Source organism: Mixophyes fleayi, chromosome 12, assembly GCF_038048845.1.
Source record: "Mixophyes fleayi isolate aMixFle1 chromosome 12, aMixFle1.hap1, whole genome shotgun sequence".
Taxonomy (NCBI): Eukaryota; Metazoa; Chordata; class Amphibia; order Anura; family Limnodynastidae; genus Mixophyes; species Mixophyes fleayi.
In genome coordinates this window covers 65760756-65779034 of record NC_134413.1, presented here as the reverse complement: position 1 = coordinate 65779034, position 18279 = coordinate 65760756, and the positions used below count along the sequence as shown (strand labels likewise).

The following is an 18279-nucleotide window of genomic DNA, read 5'->3' as shown; positions in this document are numbered from 1 at the left end:
ACAATGTCTGGTCCGGCCTGACCCACTTTTCTATCCATGGCACATTTAATTTCCGACACACAGGACTTGATGCCTCATTCAGTTTATTTTATTCAGGGTAAGAAGAAAAGAAGTTGCTTGCAATATATATGTACTGAAGATCAAACTATGGGGTATATTTACTAAACTGCGGGTGTGAAAAAGTTTAGATGTTGCCTATAGCAACCAATCAGATTCTAGCTGTCATTTTTTAGAATGTACTAAATAAATGAGAACTAGAATCTGATTGGCTGCTCTAGGCAACATCTCCACTTTTTCAAACCCGCCGTTTAGTAAATATACCCCCTATGTATGTGACGTAGACAGAAGACAGGAACATATTGCTGGAAATAAAGTTGGAACCTTGCCCTACTGGCAGAGCTGGGTTAGATCCCAGGTCACAATGTTTGGCATTGTAAGCTACGGGCCATCCACTAGCCACACTTCTTTTTACACTGAGTATTCCATGGCTTTGCTGGTCCTATAAACAAAATTTGTTTATTTTTGCTGCCCTTATGGTACCACAACAGAAGTTTTGGTTTGTGGTATCTACACAAATGTTCCACTTTAATGTGCATTGAATTTAAATCCCCCATTTGCAGTTAAACTCACATTGCCTGTTATATCTTATTATTATTATTACTGGAGTTACTTTTTATTAGCCGAAGAAAGAAAAGTTTGGCACACCTCTCCTGTTATACATTGAGTATACATAGGCCTACTGTACCTTATGCTATATCTGGTCCAGCCTGCATTTCAACAACAATTCTTATATAGCTGTTTGTATTCTGAATTTGGGTAGGGTAAAGTCCATAATACCTTATTTTACCACTCACCTGAACATGTGAGGTCACTATGAATTAACCTTTGACGGATGCATAGAGAATACATATTTCAGATCTCCAGTAGTGGTCCTATAGCGCCCGATGACAATGGTGGACAGGAGCAGAAGGCCTTGGGATTGAGAAGAATTGATTATGTGAACAGATGTTGTCACTGAAGGGGGAGAAGTTTAGCGTTGCACAAGCGCCAATGCTGGATATGGCAGTGTGGAGCGCGTCCTGATGGTAGGAGGGAGGTGAGGGGTCCCCGGTGAGGAGGGTCAGCATTCATTCTTATTTGTTTCCTCTGTGGGGAGTATGCATAAAGAGAATCCCCACCATCCAGGGTAGCCCAAGTAGAGGACCAGTTGGGGTGGGTTTGTGGCAGCTGCCATGAGAGGACAGCATATGAAGAAAGGGTGAAGAGTCCCATATCTACAAAGATAAAGGGGAGAAGATCCTCATCCAAACAAATGAGGCCCCCTTGAAAAGTGTCCCCATATAGTGAGTGGGGGTGTAGCTGCAGAAGCAGTGTGGCTGTATTGCTGAGTTGTTAAAGCTTAAGACAGGAGGACAGTCCCCATAACAAGGGGAGAGGAAAACTCCACTTAACGAGCCCCCTAAGAAGTACCCCCAATGGGAATGTAGCTGCAAGTAGGCAGCATGGCTGTGTTGAATACAACAGTGCCCTGAATGAGGGACATGTTTTAATCACCATCAGTCTTCTACAGAAGGGAAAGTGTGAACAGTACCAGCACGGTCCTGTATCAGAGTCCCTGGAGCATGGGATGTATGGAAGTGGCAGAATCCCTGGATATTGGGATGACTAAATGTGTATCTCCCTGGAGAAAGCCCTATAGGGGGGTAGTGCGGACAACAAAGGGTGTGGCAACACAGAAAGAGGGTGTAAGGGATGGTGTGGTTTTATAGTCCCTGGATATTCTGATGTAATACTAGGAGAGAGCCTCTGTATTAGAGGATGTCATGCAAGAACCTGTGCACAGAAACACATTTGCTTCTTAAAATATGCCAAAACAAATACTTAAATTCATTAGTACATTTTGGTCTCGGAATAGATGGCCCTTTTTCTTGTACAGCTATTAACTCCATAACAGAAGAAACATAAAGATATGTATGATGCTTTAGTCCTGGTAAAAGCTGGGTCTGTACATCTATCATCCTGGAATCTAAAAGATATCTCGCCGACTCCCACTTCACAGATCAGTATTTATAAATTAAAACCCAATCCTTTCGCTAGATCTGCCGGCAGCCTTCCAAACCCATCATCTTAAAATCCAGCTCTCTCCCGCTTGCGTCTTTACCTGAAGATAAAGGGGAATGTTCCTGTGGGCAGGGACGTGCACCCCAGGGGAAAATCAATGTGAAACAGATTGCGAAAATAAACACCCACAAATTCCAAAGGTTAACCGCATGGCTGTAGCAGGAGATGAAATAATAGAGTAGCAATATCTATTCATACATGCTGGCCAGCAGCAGAGGAGGGGGGAGTGTGCGACGCTACTCATGGCAGAATCTGGCTCATACTGTAAATAGAATCAAATAAAAATTGTGTCAGCAGTTTACAGGCACAAGTGCTGGATCTGTGTGTATGTACCATATCTGCACATGTAATCTGCTGTACATATGTGTGTGTACCATCATGTACGGGGTGGGGATTATTTTTGTGTGTATTTGTGGTTCCCTGCATGTTTAGTGTATGTGTGTGCCTGCACATGCAGGCTGGTGTGTATATATATGCCATAGTTGTCTACTCTCCCGGAATGTCCGGGAGACTCCCGAATTTTTGGGAGTTCTCCCGGACTAACGAGAGAGCAGGCAAAAATCCCGGTTCCAACTGTAGCCGTTGTTGAAGATGGTGAGGGCGGGGCTAAATGCGCCACCGTGGCCCCGCCCCCTGCTGCGATTGGTTAAAATTGCCTGAGATGGACAGGGGTGGAGTCTAACGGCTCACCACGCATGGTCACGGACCCCCATCCCGGACAGCTGCCTTCAAAAGTAGGCAAGTATGATATATGCGTGTGTTTCTGCATGTGCAGACTAATGTGTATATGCATTTGTGTCTACATGGACAGGCTGCTTTGTACATGCATGTTTGTCAGCATGTGCAGACTGGTGTAAGAGTCCTAGGGGTAAATGTATTAAGGTCGCCACTTTACAGGCAAAATTTAAAGCGGCAATGTGTTCAAAGGCAAATTTTGAAACCCATTATAAAGTACTTACTAGATGGTATAGGTGTCCTACCCAATTGGCAAAAATCAACCAAGAAATACCAAATTCCTGCTGGAGATGCCAGAATGCATCTCCAGCAGGTTAACTTCCCTTTACAATGCAGCGCCGCTTGAAATTTAATCGCGGAAGAGGCTGAACACGCGGGTGTTGAAGAACCCGCATATTGATACATTTACCCCTTGGTGGGATTGTCCAATACTTCGTCGTCTTCTGGAATCAAATTATTGAAATCTTAACCGAAATATTGAGAGATGGAGTCCACGATAATCCTGGCTACTCAGCAAGATTAACGTTCCAATATCTAGAGTCAACTAAATCTATCTTGAAAAACCTTATTTCAGGGGCCAATACAGTAATACCAATCCACTGGAAATCACCCAGCCCTCCTCATCTGTCCAAGATTGGTTCCAAAGACTGGAATTTTATAGAACCATGGACCAATTAACATTATCCACAACTGATAAATTCACAGAATACTTCGCCATTTAGTGTCCCTGGTTCGAATTCCAGGATTCGGAAAAATTCACCTCCCCATCTATCCAGCAACTACATCTTCATGGGGACCCGTAAACCAAACCTTTAATCTCTCTTTATGAACCAATATTGATTTTAGCAACCTTCTTATTGTTCTAGAAAACACCTTCCCTTCCCCCTTCCCTTACTTTCTTTCTCTTTCCTCCTCCTCCTTTCTTCCATCTTCATATCGACATCATAAAATATATTTGATTGCCACATTAAGCCATAATGTATTTCACCTTGATAATTTACCAACTTTGTAATTGTGGTACAATTGTTATTGATGTCTTTAAAATTTAATAAAGAAAAACGACATGAAAAAAATAATACAGAATGCTGCGCTTACATTTCAGCGATTACAGCTTTGGTTACCCGAAGTTACACTATGGGCTAGATTTACTAAGCTGCGGGTTTGAAAAAGTGGGGGTGTTGCCTATAGCAACCAATCAGATTCTAGCTTTCATTTATTTAGTACATTCTACAAAATGACAGCTAGAATCTTATTGGTTGCTATAGGCAACATCCCCACTTTTTTGAACCCGCAGCTTAGTAAATCTAGCCCTATGTATTCATCTGCATGTGCAAATCTGGTTTGTGGACAAGTGCGAAGAGTAAAGTGGGACTGGGGCATGCCAAGACGATACGGAAGTGTTAGGTAGACTTTGCCAAGACAAGCTGTGGAAAATGACATGACTTATCTGTTCCCCTCCTGTCTCTTTGCTTCCACAACAAATTGTGCTGCAACTCTGCTGCTTACTGGCTAAAAAGTAAATATCTCCCCTTAGTACTCTAGGGCATAGATTTAACCCTTTCAATACTGTCCACTGGGCTCACGGAACCCAATCCGCCAGGCTTTCAGTGTTAATTATGCAAATTGAGAGGCCATTAGTATGCAAATGATCTCCCTGCCATGCAAGAGAGGTCTGTTGTATGCTAATTAGTCTTGTCCACATGCAAATTGAATCTGAAGACGACCCCATCAGCGCCAAGCTTCAGGTCAGGAGGGAGAGAGCCAGTACAGCGACAAATAGCATTTACTAGCCAAAACACGGTCATGAGCATACTCTACCATGTATATTGTTTATTGCTGGTAAACGTGTGCATACCAAACTTCCCTGACCATAAGTCTTTTGTTGTAAATAGTACTCCTATGGCAAGGATCATTGTATGTTTACATACTATACTGTGCTTACAGAATAGGAGGTTAAAGTGCCCTTACTAGATCGTCATCATTGCAGCCCTTCAAAATGCAATTTTGTTGGCGTCACCCATTCAAAATGGAACCCTGTCAACTAAACACGATGGGGGCAGCATTTTGTGGGCTTCATTAATATCCATGAGAATGCAGCTCTTCAACTCTTAAGGAACTAGTGATATAACCGAGGCATGAGGGAGGGGGATGGATGTCCCTATTGCAGTATGATCACAAAATGGCTGCCTCCACAGTGCACCGGAAAAAAACTGCACTGTTATTAGTTGATTTATGGGCAGCACAGTGGTTAGCATTGCTTCCTCACAACACTGATGGGTTTGATTTCCGACTAAGGGCCCTGTCAGTGTGGATTTTTTATATTCACCCTGGGCGACTTAGATGACGCTAATTGCATCATCATGCTCGGATACCTCCAACTTTTACTTCCTTGCCTCTGGGCAGGGGCGGCTCGAGAGGGGAGTATCCAGGGCGAGTCACCCAGACTAGGGGATTGAGAGATAAGACTGACTTTGTCTTGGCCATCGAGTCAACCCCCCCAACCTCACACCATCATAATTTCAAAAACTGGGCCCAGTAGGCCACAAGTTTTCATTTGTCCATCCCACATCCAGGTACACCCCAGTCTGCCTTTGTCATACATTTAAACCAAAAAAATGATTGATTTTCCCACAAAAAACAGGATTGTTGGAGGTTTGCAATAAGTGGTATTGTCATACCAGCTAATTGAAGTGAAGTGGGCAGAATTGGATCCAAAATTCCGCTCCGCCCCCTCTGTAAAATGATTTGCATAGCCCTGCCTCCGAAGAGCCCACCTTCCCCCTGACAACTCCCGGATGCTGACTTAAGAAAGTCGGCAAGTATGAACTAATTAACTTATGATGCCCATACGTGCTTAAAATCAGTTGGCCTTTTAGAACTAACAGGCTGGATATTTCAGCATTTATAAAATGGATGTCATTATTGACCAACACCTAAGGGCCTGAGTCATTAAGGAAAGTAAGGCAAAAAAAGGAGTATATCGTCTCCGGGACAAACCATGTTACAATGCCGGGGGTGCAAATTAGATTATTGTTTTGCACATAAGATAAATACTGGCTGTTTTTTCATGTAGCACACAAATACTTGATAGCTTTATTTTTACACTGATATTAAAGTTGATCTAGGACATGCTCTACCCCAACTATAAATCTCTCCCCACATTTTAAATTTACCTCCCCCCCCCCCATGCAACATGGTTTTGCCCAGGTGCAAAGTTACTCCTTTTTTATGCTTTACTTTTCTTAATGACTCAGGCCCCTAAGCTGGAACTTTACTCTGTCATTTGGGACTGGTGTAAAATGCAGTTGGATAATGACAGTGATTAACCATTTGTGTGGCCTCCGTCTAAGTGTACTAATTGTGCCCCATAGGTTCCAGCACTTCCAGCCGACTGGCAAACATCCAAATCTTTCCCAACATGTCTTTGGCTAAATTAGATGTGGATCGGGAACCTAGTTTGCCTGTCTACGGGCAAGATGGAAGTTTGCAACTATTGTCTTTACATCCGTGCTACTCTAGATATTATTTTAGCTGCAACAGATCAAACCTTTTGTTTACCCAGAGCTGACGCGATGGGCCCACGGATTTTGATAGCATATATCATCTTAATTAGTATATGTGTGGCGAAAAAAAAAAAAAATGTGTTGAAACGGCATGACAATCAGCTGCCAACCTCAAAATAGCGTGAGATCTATCAAAGGATTTCAACACCGCATGGATATTTCATTATAAACATCATAATGAATGCTGCTATGACAGTATGGCATCGGCAGAACTATTTATAAGTAATTGGTCGTTAGTTATGAAACGGCACTAATTTCATTGCGCTCCGGTGTTCATTTCACTTTCTCCAAACCAATCAATCTTTCAGACACCAACTTCTTTTAAAGTTTAATATCGTCTGAAAAAAAATATGTTTTTTAGACGACATTCCCCATAAGTCCATCTAGCTGGACTGTGGGGATTCCATGCCATTGATTTCTGAAATTACAGAGAACTCCCGCGCCCCAGCGTTCTTGCAGTTCCCGTTCTCGCGTTGACCACCAGTAAAATTTTAATTTAACTTGCAATGTGTTCGTTTCTATGATCTAGTTATTTATTAGCAAGTTAGTCTATGTCTAATGAGCGTCTGTGTTAGAAGCTATCCCGGTACACTTTAAACCTCCCCTCCTCCTTCTCGTCTGAGCAGGGTCATTGTCAACGTGGAGCGCTGGTGTAGCGAGTTATCCCAAATTATTGATGATCACTGAATCCCTGAGAGGGGTACGATGACAGCAGGCAGGGGTGAACAGGTTTATCTGTACACCGCTTAATACACTACACATAGTCTCTCCACCCCAGGCTTTCACAACTCTCCTGGTAGATCAGGGAGATGTCAACACATATTTGTAGCATAAGAAGTAGATATAATTGCTCTAGTTGTTATTTCCAGGAGGATATTATGTATGTATACATTAGCCACATAGGCTTTACTGTTCCCATAATCAGTGCCTGATTGAGACCTAATGGGGCCCTAGGTAATGTAGCAGGTTTTGGGCCACTTCCCCCAGTCAATTCTTGGTCTCCATGTTGGATGTTACCCGCTGGTTATTTAGTCCAGGGTCCCATTGCACAATTGTTATTGTCTGTGACCCCGTTTCCAGTTCCATTGTATTAACCCCATTACACGCCACACTTAACCCCATTACATGCCACACTTCTCCTCTACTTGGGCCAAAAACTTCATATGGTCAACTCTCAGCTGATACATTTACCCCCGAGTTGGCAAGTATGTCTTAATTTCATTAAAGCTGTAGCATATAGTTACAATCATGGCTGCTAGACTCCGTATTATAATCCTGACTGAATAGTCAAACAGTTCTACATTATCTTCATCATCATCATGATCATCATCATTTATTTATATAGCACCAACATATTCTGTAGCGCTTTACAATTGGGGACAAACATAGTAAACTAATAAACAAACTGGGTAAAACAGACAAAGAGGTGAGAAGGCCCTGCTCGCAAGCTTACAATCTATGGGACAATGGGAGTTTGACACATGAGGTTAAGTCTACATTTTGCATTTCAGCCCAGCCAGACTGGGCTGAAATGTGACTACAAGCTAAATGATCCTGTCACACAACAATGTTGGTAAAGGGGTAGTTGTCTTGTGTGAAATTGTGTAACGGGTGGTATTAGGGTATTAGGGTAATATAGTGAGGTTAAGAGGGTGGTTGAGGAATACTATAAGCTTGTCTGAAGAGGTGGGTTTTCAGAGAACGCTTGAAAGCTTGTAGACCAGAGGAGAGTCTTATTGTGCGAGGGAGAGAATTCCAGAAAGTGGGTGCAGCCCGGAAAAAGTCCTGTAACCGGGAATGGGAGGATGTAATGAGGGTGGATGAGAGACGCAGATCTTGTGCAGAACTGAGTTGCCGATTTGGGAGATATTTTGAAACAAGAGAGGAGATGTATGTTGGTGCATACTTGCCAACGTTTTGGAGTTGGCGTCTGGGAGCCTCCTTGGGGGAGGTGGGCGTGCGGGGGGGCGGGTCCAAAATAACGCACCGTCATTTGATGTAATGACATTTCAATGCCATTTTACAACGGGGGGCGGGGCCAAATGACGTGATTCCCGGAGAATCGTGGCATTTTGACCCTAATTCTGCCCACTTCACTAGGAAGTGGGCAGATGCGGGAGACTGCCATACACTCCCAGGAGTCCGTGAGACCCACCCGAAATGAGGGAGTCTCCCGGACGTTCCGTCAGAGTTGGCAAGTATGATCTTACGTTATGGTGAAAAAGTATACCTCATTGTTGTCCAGCATATTATAATGCTCATAATGTCCAGCATATACAGCCCAGAGTGTCCATCATACGCAGCAGGTTGCCAGGCTCCACCCCAGCCACCTCATTGGCCATGAAAAACTTAACAATTTAACCCTTTAGGGTAAACAATCAGTGTGCCTAACACAAGCCCGGCGTTTAACTACGCTACCTCTCTATCCAGGTCCTCGCTTGTCCATATATCAGTCACAAATGAGGTTTTACATATTGGGTTACCAGAATAGCACCTCCTATATGGTTTGTGTTTTTGCTACACAACTGGTCCTGCGCGTTCATAGGCGACTTAGTACATACCGTCACCTCTCTTGTCACTGACCGCACCTCTCCCTGTGCACGTGCCTCTCACACTAAGCTCATCTTTCTGCCCAGACGGGGCTCTCTGGTTTAGGAAATGAGCCGGTCTGCCAGGTTTCTCTTCTGAAAGATGTTTGATAAGCGATTCAATTTCCCCTGGATTTAACAGCCATGTCCAAGTGACGGATAGTCAGCAGGCGCGAGCAGCCTGCGAGATCCTGCTCAATTTATATTGACCCGGGTGGCAGAGACGGCGTCTTTATTATACAGAGAGCCGCAGGCGTTCACTCTTTCACCACTCTGTGCGTGCCAGACGCTTCTCTGGGGAGGACGGGGTTAATTAATAAAGTATCGCCTCTCCAGCTGGTTTTAAGGTACAACTTCGGGTGTGATCGGCCAAGTAGCCAAGACGAAGGCGTATGCTGTGTTTTACGTACGTGTAGGGCCGTCTTTGCACGTCTGTACGCATATGTTTATCCCCGCTTAAGGTTTATACTGTGCATGTGTGAAGTGTATTGTACTTCGAGTGGCTTGTCAGCTCGGTAGGAGCAAGGTGCCGTAACACTTACGTGCATGTGAATGAATGCAGATGTTAATCTGCTCTGTCAGACTTTTCCACTGGGAACTGCAGAAAGAAGCCGCCACCCTCTAATCCTCTCGTCAGATTGCTAGGGGCGTCCTTAATCACATACAAAGTATGAGCCATCTCTGGCCCCCGACCTGTGGTGGCTCTCTGGTATTCCACCCACACGTAGAGTACTGTGGTCACATTCTCTATGGCCTGTGGTAACGCTCTGAAATTACCACAGCGTGTACAGTATTATATTATGTCATGTATATCCCTTCAGATAATGTACATTTACGGTACTATACCGCAGCATCTCTGTCCTTGTCCTCTAGATAATCTACATTTACATGAACATGTACAGTATTAGACCACACCATATCTGTAACTAGCCTTCAGTTGATACTATGTACAAATACATTAAGGGAACAGAGAACGTTCATGCTTTTACCCCAAGGACCATACACAGGACACGTGGTCATCCCCTACGTTTAGAGGAGAGGAAGTTTCACAACCAGAAAAGGACGGGGTTCTTTACAGTAAGGGCAGTCAAGATATGACACTCACTGCCAGGGAAGGTTGTGATGGCAGATTTAATGAGAATGTTTAAGAAAGGGTTAGACAAATTTTATAGGAAAAGTGTATCCAGGGATACAACCGTTAATTAAAATGAAGGACAGTAGTGGATCCAGGGAGAAATAGGACTGCAATATTGGGTCAGGGGGGATTTTTCCAGATTGAAACAGACTGGCAGTGGCTTAATCTGGATCACTATCAAATATAAGCGAAGGATCGCAGGAGATCCAAAATAGGTTGAACTTGATGGACTGGTCTTTTGGTTTCAACCTCATCAACTATGGGGGGTATTCAATTGACCGCAAGTTTTTGTTTTTTCCCCGCAGCGTTACAAACCCGCGTGTTATTTTTTTATTTTTTTTTTAACGGCTATATAGACCGTTTTTAGTTAACGCAGCGTTAAAACTTGTGCAATTCAATTGAAAAAGAGGGAACGCTGCCCCCGTGCGTTAATCATTGGTGTTTGCGAGTTTTTAGGGGAGTGAAGGGGAGTGTTTAACGCAGTCGTGTATAACACAAAAAAGGACTGGCATACATTTTCATACACTAGATTGCATTACACAGCCTTTCTATTGGATAATATCTACATTACAGTACTTTCTTTAGCATATTTTTTTTATTTCACTATTTTCTACTATAGAATCATCTATACCATGTCAAAACACATTAGTACATACATATTTGTACCAAAAACATACATAAATATATTGAATTATTGATTTTTATTTTAACTTTTTTATGTTTTTTTTTTTTCCATTATTTTTCACAAGAAAATCAACTTTTACATGTTATGCGTTACTGATAAACATTGTTTATCTTTTTTTTTTTTTTCATTATTACCTGATTTCAAATACTTTTTCTTAGGTTTTTCATTTTTAGCACACCCCAAAGAGGTGCGAGATAAAAGAGCATTTTGGCCTGTTTAACGCACCGCGTTAAAAAACAATTGAATAGCTTTTAACGCGGCGGGCTCACAACCACCCTATACTTTCAGTAGACCTTCCACCGGAGCGCGAGAGGACCATTTTTATGAAAAAAAAACGGAGCGTGAAAAATGGAATTGAATCGCGGGTAAAGTTAAGCCGTTCGAAAATGACAAAAAAAACGCGTTAAAATGGATTAACGCGGTGTTAAAAAATATCTCCCGGTCAATTGAATTCCCCCTATGGGTTTATAAGAAAACATAGGACTCATGCAATCACTTTGCCTGGACTGTAGAATGTAGGTTGATAAGAACATCTGTTTTGTAATCCAATATTCCAAAAATAAGTTTCTTGGTTTAAAACATTTTGGCTAGGGCTGAGCTCCTACCCAGGACCGACTTAACAGCATTATAGGCCCCTGGGAAACTGCTCTGCTTGACTATGCGTTAAGACAGCCCTGCTCCTACCTAATATAACATGTGTTATATCCTATGTACAGGTGAGGGGGCCTTTAATGAATAGTGATTACAACAGCATAAATAAATTTAATCACAGAAAGCCTATAAGACTTTTTAAAACAATTAGGCAAATACTGTTCACATAGATACCGTATGGCAACAGCATTTCTAGGAAGCAAAGACAAACGTGGCTAAATTAATTATAGACATGCTGGAATTACAGAAACCTGTATGAAACGGAAATCAGGAGCGAAGCTAAGAAATGGAACGTAAAAGATAGCGAGTCTAACCCTAAAGCGCTTTTCTAGCGCATAAACAACAAGCAAAATAAAACTGATCTATTGAGCCACTAAAAAGATGATCCAGGAAAAATAATTGTAGCAGATCAAGAGGAGCTGATCTGAAGATTTTCTATTCATCTCTATTCACAAAGGAAAGAAATTATGCCGGTAAAAGGGTTGTGCAGCAATACCGTGTGCACACCATTAAGTGTTACTTTTCCAACACGGTAGGAGCTACCGATACGCCTAGACAAGATTAAAATAGATGAGGCACCTGGCCCTATAAAGTTTGATAGGTCTATATTTCTTATGTAATGGACTCCCTCGTAAACAGGTCACTGCCACAAGCTTGGTGGAACGCAGTGCCAATATGGTACAAGAGAACAAAAACAGAACCAGCAAATTATAGATGGCGTAAATCTAAGGCTGGGTACACACGACAGAGTTTTCACTCGATTATCGGGCCAATCTCACGATAAACGATCGTTGGCCCAATATCACATTTGTGTGTACGCTTCAATTATTGTTCCAAAGAACATTATATCGATTGATTTTATAAACAACCTAAAAATCTCGTTCAACGATGGAGCAATGTTGTTCCAATTCTACAGTGTATATGTACTCAGGACCAGCAGTGTCCATAGATCTCTATGGAGTGTGCAGAATCACCATCTTTTCAGCTGATGGTTATGACAGATGAAGAGCACAGATCTGACTGTAAATCTTGTAAAACGTGCATAGTGTGTGCACAGGAATCAGCTGCCGATCGGGACTTTCAGTCGTTGGTAAAATCGTTAACGATATCACGTGGGGAGAAATTTCCTGTAGTGTGTACCCAGCCTTATGTCATAGGGAATTAAATGAATCCATTCTGCGAGATGTTATTCCGCAACACATTGTAGAAAATAAGAACCGATCATGCCTAACAAATATTATTAATTTTATGAGGAGTTAGGCTATAAAGTGGATCTTTGCAAAGCAATTGATGTGATATTGTGTATATTTTGTGAAGGCGTTTTTAAATTTGTTCTGCAGAACAGTTTGGTACATACATTGAGAGCACAAGGGTCTAGGGGGAAATAGTTCTCTGTACATGCTTAGAGAACTGGTGAAAAGATAGAAGACAAGGGCGTAAATTTATCAAGCTGCGGGTTTGAAAAAGTGGAGATGTTGCCGATAGCATCCAATCAGGTTCTAGCTGTCATTTTGTAGAATGTACTAAATAAATGACAGCTCGAATCTGATTGGTTGCTATAGGCAACATCTCCACTTCTTCAAACTCGGGGAGGTTATAAATGGAATATATTCAGAGTAGGCTAAAACTACTACTGATGTAACACAAGTGTCAGTATTGGCCCCTGTCCTCTTCAATCATTCTTGTTTGTTTATATATATATATATATATATGTATGCCACCATTATATTATACGGCACTGTACAGAGAATATTTATCATTCGTCAGTCCCTGCCCTGTTAGCTTACAGTCTAAATTCCTTCACACACATAAAAAAATAGACTCCATCTTAGGGAGCAACCACTTAACCTACCCTGTAGGTCTGTGGACTGTGGGAGGAACCCACACAGAGGCCCTGGCTGGGCATCAACCTCGTAACCCCAGCGCTCTGAGCAAGCAGTGCTAACCACTGTGCTGCTGCGCTGCCCAATTTATGACTTTGCAGGGGGCCTAGAATGTACAGTGTATAGTACTTAGTAACGGGATGGCAATGTGCTTTGGAAAGGTCTAGGCAAAGCGGCCCATTGGGCCGTGATATGGCAGATGAAAATAAATATACAGAGATGTAGGATTACGCCACGGTAGTAATTATGTCCTAGTGACAGTAAATTGGCTCTGAATCAATTTCCAAAACTTTCATTTCAATGGACCGATGTCGTTTTTGTTTTTTTTGTTTTTTTTAAATCCTTTACTTTAAATGTGTAACATTGTAACTGTGTCACATCTCTGGCCTGCAGTTGCAATAGGTTTATTAGACTATGGACGGGGCTAGGGTCGTACCATCTGTCCCTGGCCTGAAGCCTCTCCGTTAGTATCTAATTCCACAGAACATATGAAGACACTGCATAGTATTAAAAAATAACTCTATAGAGGCCAAGGGCAACGTGTTATGTATATTATAGCAAATGAACGGTATATATTAAAAGGGCGATGGTATCACAGAGCTCATACTAGTGTCATGGCAACATATGGCATGACAGAGCAATATAGAACGGTACGGGGCAGTGCACATTGCTGCGTATAATGGCGGCATCCTGTTGTTGGCGCTTTCATTGCAGATTGTCTTGGCACTGGATGTGCCCATGCTTCCCTGGTCACTGGTTTGATTACTCCTAGTGGGCTTTCTAGAGTATGTGATGCCGAGTTTTCTACATCGTATACTCTGCTAAGATACCCCTGCCATACCTGCAGCCACTGTATTTCCTATGGCACTCTCAGTTGGCACTACCACCTTGCCAGTTTGTTTCCGGTCCGACCCGACTAAGCGTCAATGTTATTGATTGGACAGAAATATAACAGACATAGGAAGACTGGTATTTTTGCCCCACAAAGAGTGATGACCTTACTTATAATCTCCGGAGCCTATATAGTACCTCTTCTTATGTCCTGTTCCTTGAATAGTTCCGCATCACTCCCCCATCAGCCACGTCCCTCAGTTCCGTCAAGCAGTCTGTACACCCTGAAGCAGCGCAGTATATTCATACGTTTCCCCGCAGCCTGCCACTTCCCAGCTTCCGCACATGATAAAATCAGCTTTATTTGGCCGTGAGTCTTCTGTGTCTTATTCCAAGCCATGCTGTCATTATTAGATTTATGTATTTGTTCCAAAGTGTTAAGGATCTGCTCTGTTATCCGCAGCTCTACTCTCTGTGCTTCATAAAGCATTGGCACTTAGCAGAGGAATAGAGAGAGGTGTGAGCTAAACATTGAATGGATTTAGTGGAAACTTTATAGCTAGTCTGCTTTGCTGCAAAATGAGTCAGACAGCAGCTTCGACAGTAAAGGCAAAATATGCCCACATTATGCTTAAGCAGAGTTTATTTTCACCTAGAACGTTCTATAAACGTTCACTAAAGAATTATCTGCATCAGTTATTTCCCTTTGTCTTCATGTTCATTATTAAGAGGTGAAATGAAATGTTCATAAAAAAAAACAACAATAAGACACTGCCCCCTAGTGGGCAAGTTACCATGAAATATTGTTTAATAATTCCTTGTCATTACCAAGCAATAACGGTTCAGTAAATTATCATGAGCACAAGGAAACCATTGTTTTGCTCAGCAAGACAAGTTATAAAACATAACAGGACCACTTTGGCTCTATTGGGCGGTTGCCCAATATCTCCTGCTATATCGCAACATGTTTGGTCAGCATTAGTAAGCATTTTGAACACTGGATGCCCCTCCTTCTGCATGCGGCCATTTTTCTGGCTGCTCCGGTCCTCCAACAGCCACGGGCAAAATCCTAAAGATGGTTAGCTTAATTAATTTGCCCATTCTGTAATACCACACTGGCAGAACATCGGGGAAAGCGACTGCCTACAGCAGCCCCCAGGGCACTGGCAAGTGCCCTGGGGCAATTAGGTAAAAGTATAACATATTTTTACCTAATTGGTAGTGCAGCTTTTAAGTGTCTGATAACAGCAGCTTGTAATTAACACAGATAAACAAAATGTCCATTATAATAGCTTCTTTCACACTATGGGACATTCATATCTACAGCACATTCATGGATGTTATAGAAACAGTTTTATAATGTGGAGCTTCTTAACATTTATTTAGAGTGAACCAGGCAGCCTTTCGTTGGGCTGAAGCAATATCAATGAGAATGCAACCTATCAATTCACCAGTTATATCGTAGAGGTACTTTATGACCAAATAATGATGTGGCCCTGGATCCTGGTTTATTGATACACAGCATCCCAGTAATCATCAACGTTTATATTATATAGTGCCAACATATTCCGTAGTGAGTACTGGTTCATACCACAATGGCAGGCTCCATTCTATGACATACTTGCCAACTTTTGAATACAGAATTCTTGGTGATCCTGAGAAGGGGGCGTGGTCCATCGTGCCATTTTGGCCCTACCCCGTGACATAAACATCATGTTGTCACGGGGCAGGGCCACAATGACGCGATTCACAGCAAATTGCGTCATTTTGGCAAGTAAATTGCAATATGCTGGATACTTGCCTGCTCTCCCGGGAGTCCGAGAGACCTACCCGGATTTCTGGAGTCTCCCGGGCATTCCGGGAGAGTTGGCAAGTATGCTCTATGAAGGTGACAGGTACACTCTCATAACCATATAATACAGTTTAGCTTTAAATTGTAGCAACCAGTCAGACATTCTCTTTCATTAAGGAATGTCGTCATGCCGTACGTGCCAACATAAGGATCACAGTCCAATTTGGCAGTACATGTGAGCAAATAGATTCACTTGTCAATTTAGCCAAACATGAAAGTCCACAGAGCAAACAGTCCTTGATAAGTTGTGTCCATAATTTTTCACACGTATAGCAATACCATTTATTATACTCTCAATTAAAAAGACCATTGTTCTGACCCGCAGAATTTCTTCCATTAGTCAGTGTGGAGAAATACACCGACCAGCAACTACATTAAAACCACCTGCCGAATAATGTGTAGGTCCCCCTTGTGCCACCGGAAAATTCTGACCCATGGAGGCATGGACTTCATAAGACCTCTGAAGGTGTCCTGTGGTATCTGGCAGCAGATCTTTAAAATAGAGATGCTTGGGCTCGGTTTTCTGAAAATGAACCCACCTGAACTTCGGGGATCCGAGTAGGCTCGCGAACCGGCTCGGTACTTTTGCGTGTCCTCGGATCTGAATCGAGGCAACACGTCATTGTTGTTGCTGGTTTTGGATTCCATAAGTACCTCCCTCCCCAGGAGATCCAGCGCCATTGCTCACACAGAAACAGGGGTAGCAGTGTTCTTGTCACTATCCAGTCTCCAGTGACATTGCTCAGTACCATTCCTCACACAGAAACAGGGGTAGCAGTGTTCTTGTCACTCTCCAGTCTCCAGTACCATTGCTCAGTGCCATTGGTCACACAGAAACAGGGGTAGCAGAGTTCTTGTCTCTCTCCAGTCTCCAGTGACATTGCTAAGTGCCATTGCTCACACAGAAACAGGGGTAGCAGAGTTATTGTCACTCTCCATTCTCCAGTATAATTGCTCAGTGCCATTGCTCATACAGAAACAGGGGTAGCAGTGTTCTTGTCACTCTCCAGTCTCCAGTGACATTGCTCAGTGCCATTGCTCACACAGAAACAGGGGTAGCAGTGTTCTTGTCACTCTCCATCCTCCAGTATAATTGCTCAGTACCATTGCTCATACAGAAACAAAAATTGACTGGAAATTAATGTTATTGAGGTTAATAATAATGTTGAAACAAAAAAAAGAGCCAAATTAAGTGATTTTAGGGGGGAAAAAAATAGGGATTTTAGAAAAAAAATAGGGATCCAAAACATGCGAGGGCGGTTTTGCCAAAACTGAAACACGAAGTTGATCCAGATCCAAAACCAAAACATGGGGGTCAGTGAACAGCTCTACTTTAAAGTCCTGTAAGTTGTGAGGTGGGGCCTCCATGGCTCGGATTGGATAGAGATCTGGGAAATTTGGAGACCAAGTCAACATCTCTGTCATGTTCCTCACACCATTCCTGAACACTGTTTGCAGTGTGGCAGGGTCCATTCTCCTTCTGAAAGAGGCCAATGCCATCATGGAATACCGTGAAGCGGTGTACTTGGCATCACACCGCCTCCGCCGGCTTGCCTTCTCCCTATAGTGCACCCTGGTACCATCTCTTCCCCAGGTAAACAACACACACGCACCTGGCCGTCCACGTGATGTAAAAGAAAATGTGATTTATCAGACCAGGCCACCTTCTTCCATTGCTCGATGGCCCAGTTCTGGCGCTCATATGCCCATTGTTGGTGCGTTCAGAGGTGGACAGGGGTCAGCATGGGCACTCTGACCAGTCTGCGGCTGCGCATCTACCATGTGCTTCAAGCTGTGGTTCTGACACCTTTCTATTATAACCAGCATTAATTTTTTCAAAAATGTTTGCCCCCCACGCGCATCACTGAGCCTCGGGAGCCCATGAGCCTGGCACCAGTTCACCGGTTGTCCTTCCTCAAAGTTGCTCAGATCCTGACGCTTGCCCATTTTTCCTGCTTACAACGCATCAACTTCAAGATCTGACTGTTCACTTGCCGCCTAATATATCCCACCCCTTGTCAGGTGCCGTTGTAACCAGATCATCAAGTTCAGTGGTTTTAATATTGTGGCTGATCAGTGTATATTACCAGCCGCTGTAAAGCAAAGAATAGTCTCTGTTAAAAGAAGTTGCTCTAACCAAATACATCTCCAAAGGAAGCACTAGTGGAAACAAATCAGAGAATAGACATCCATGTCACTAGGTAAGGAAAGGCGATGTACAATAGAGTGTTTCTG

At 42.9% G+C, this 18279-nt stretch overlaps 1 protein-coding gene across 8 annotated transcripts in view; it reads left to right on the top strand.

Moving 5' to 3' along the window:
- The window catches only part of LOC142108547 (cell adhesion molecule 3-like), a 243797-nt gene that overhangs the window by 201310 nt on the left and 24208 nt on the right, over positions 1–18279 (top strand). The window lies entirely within an intron of this gene.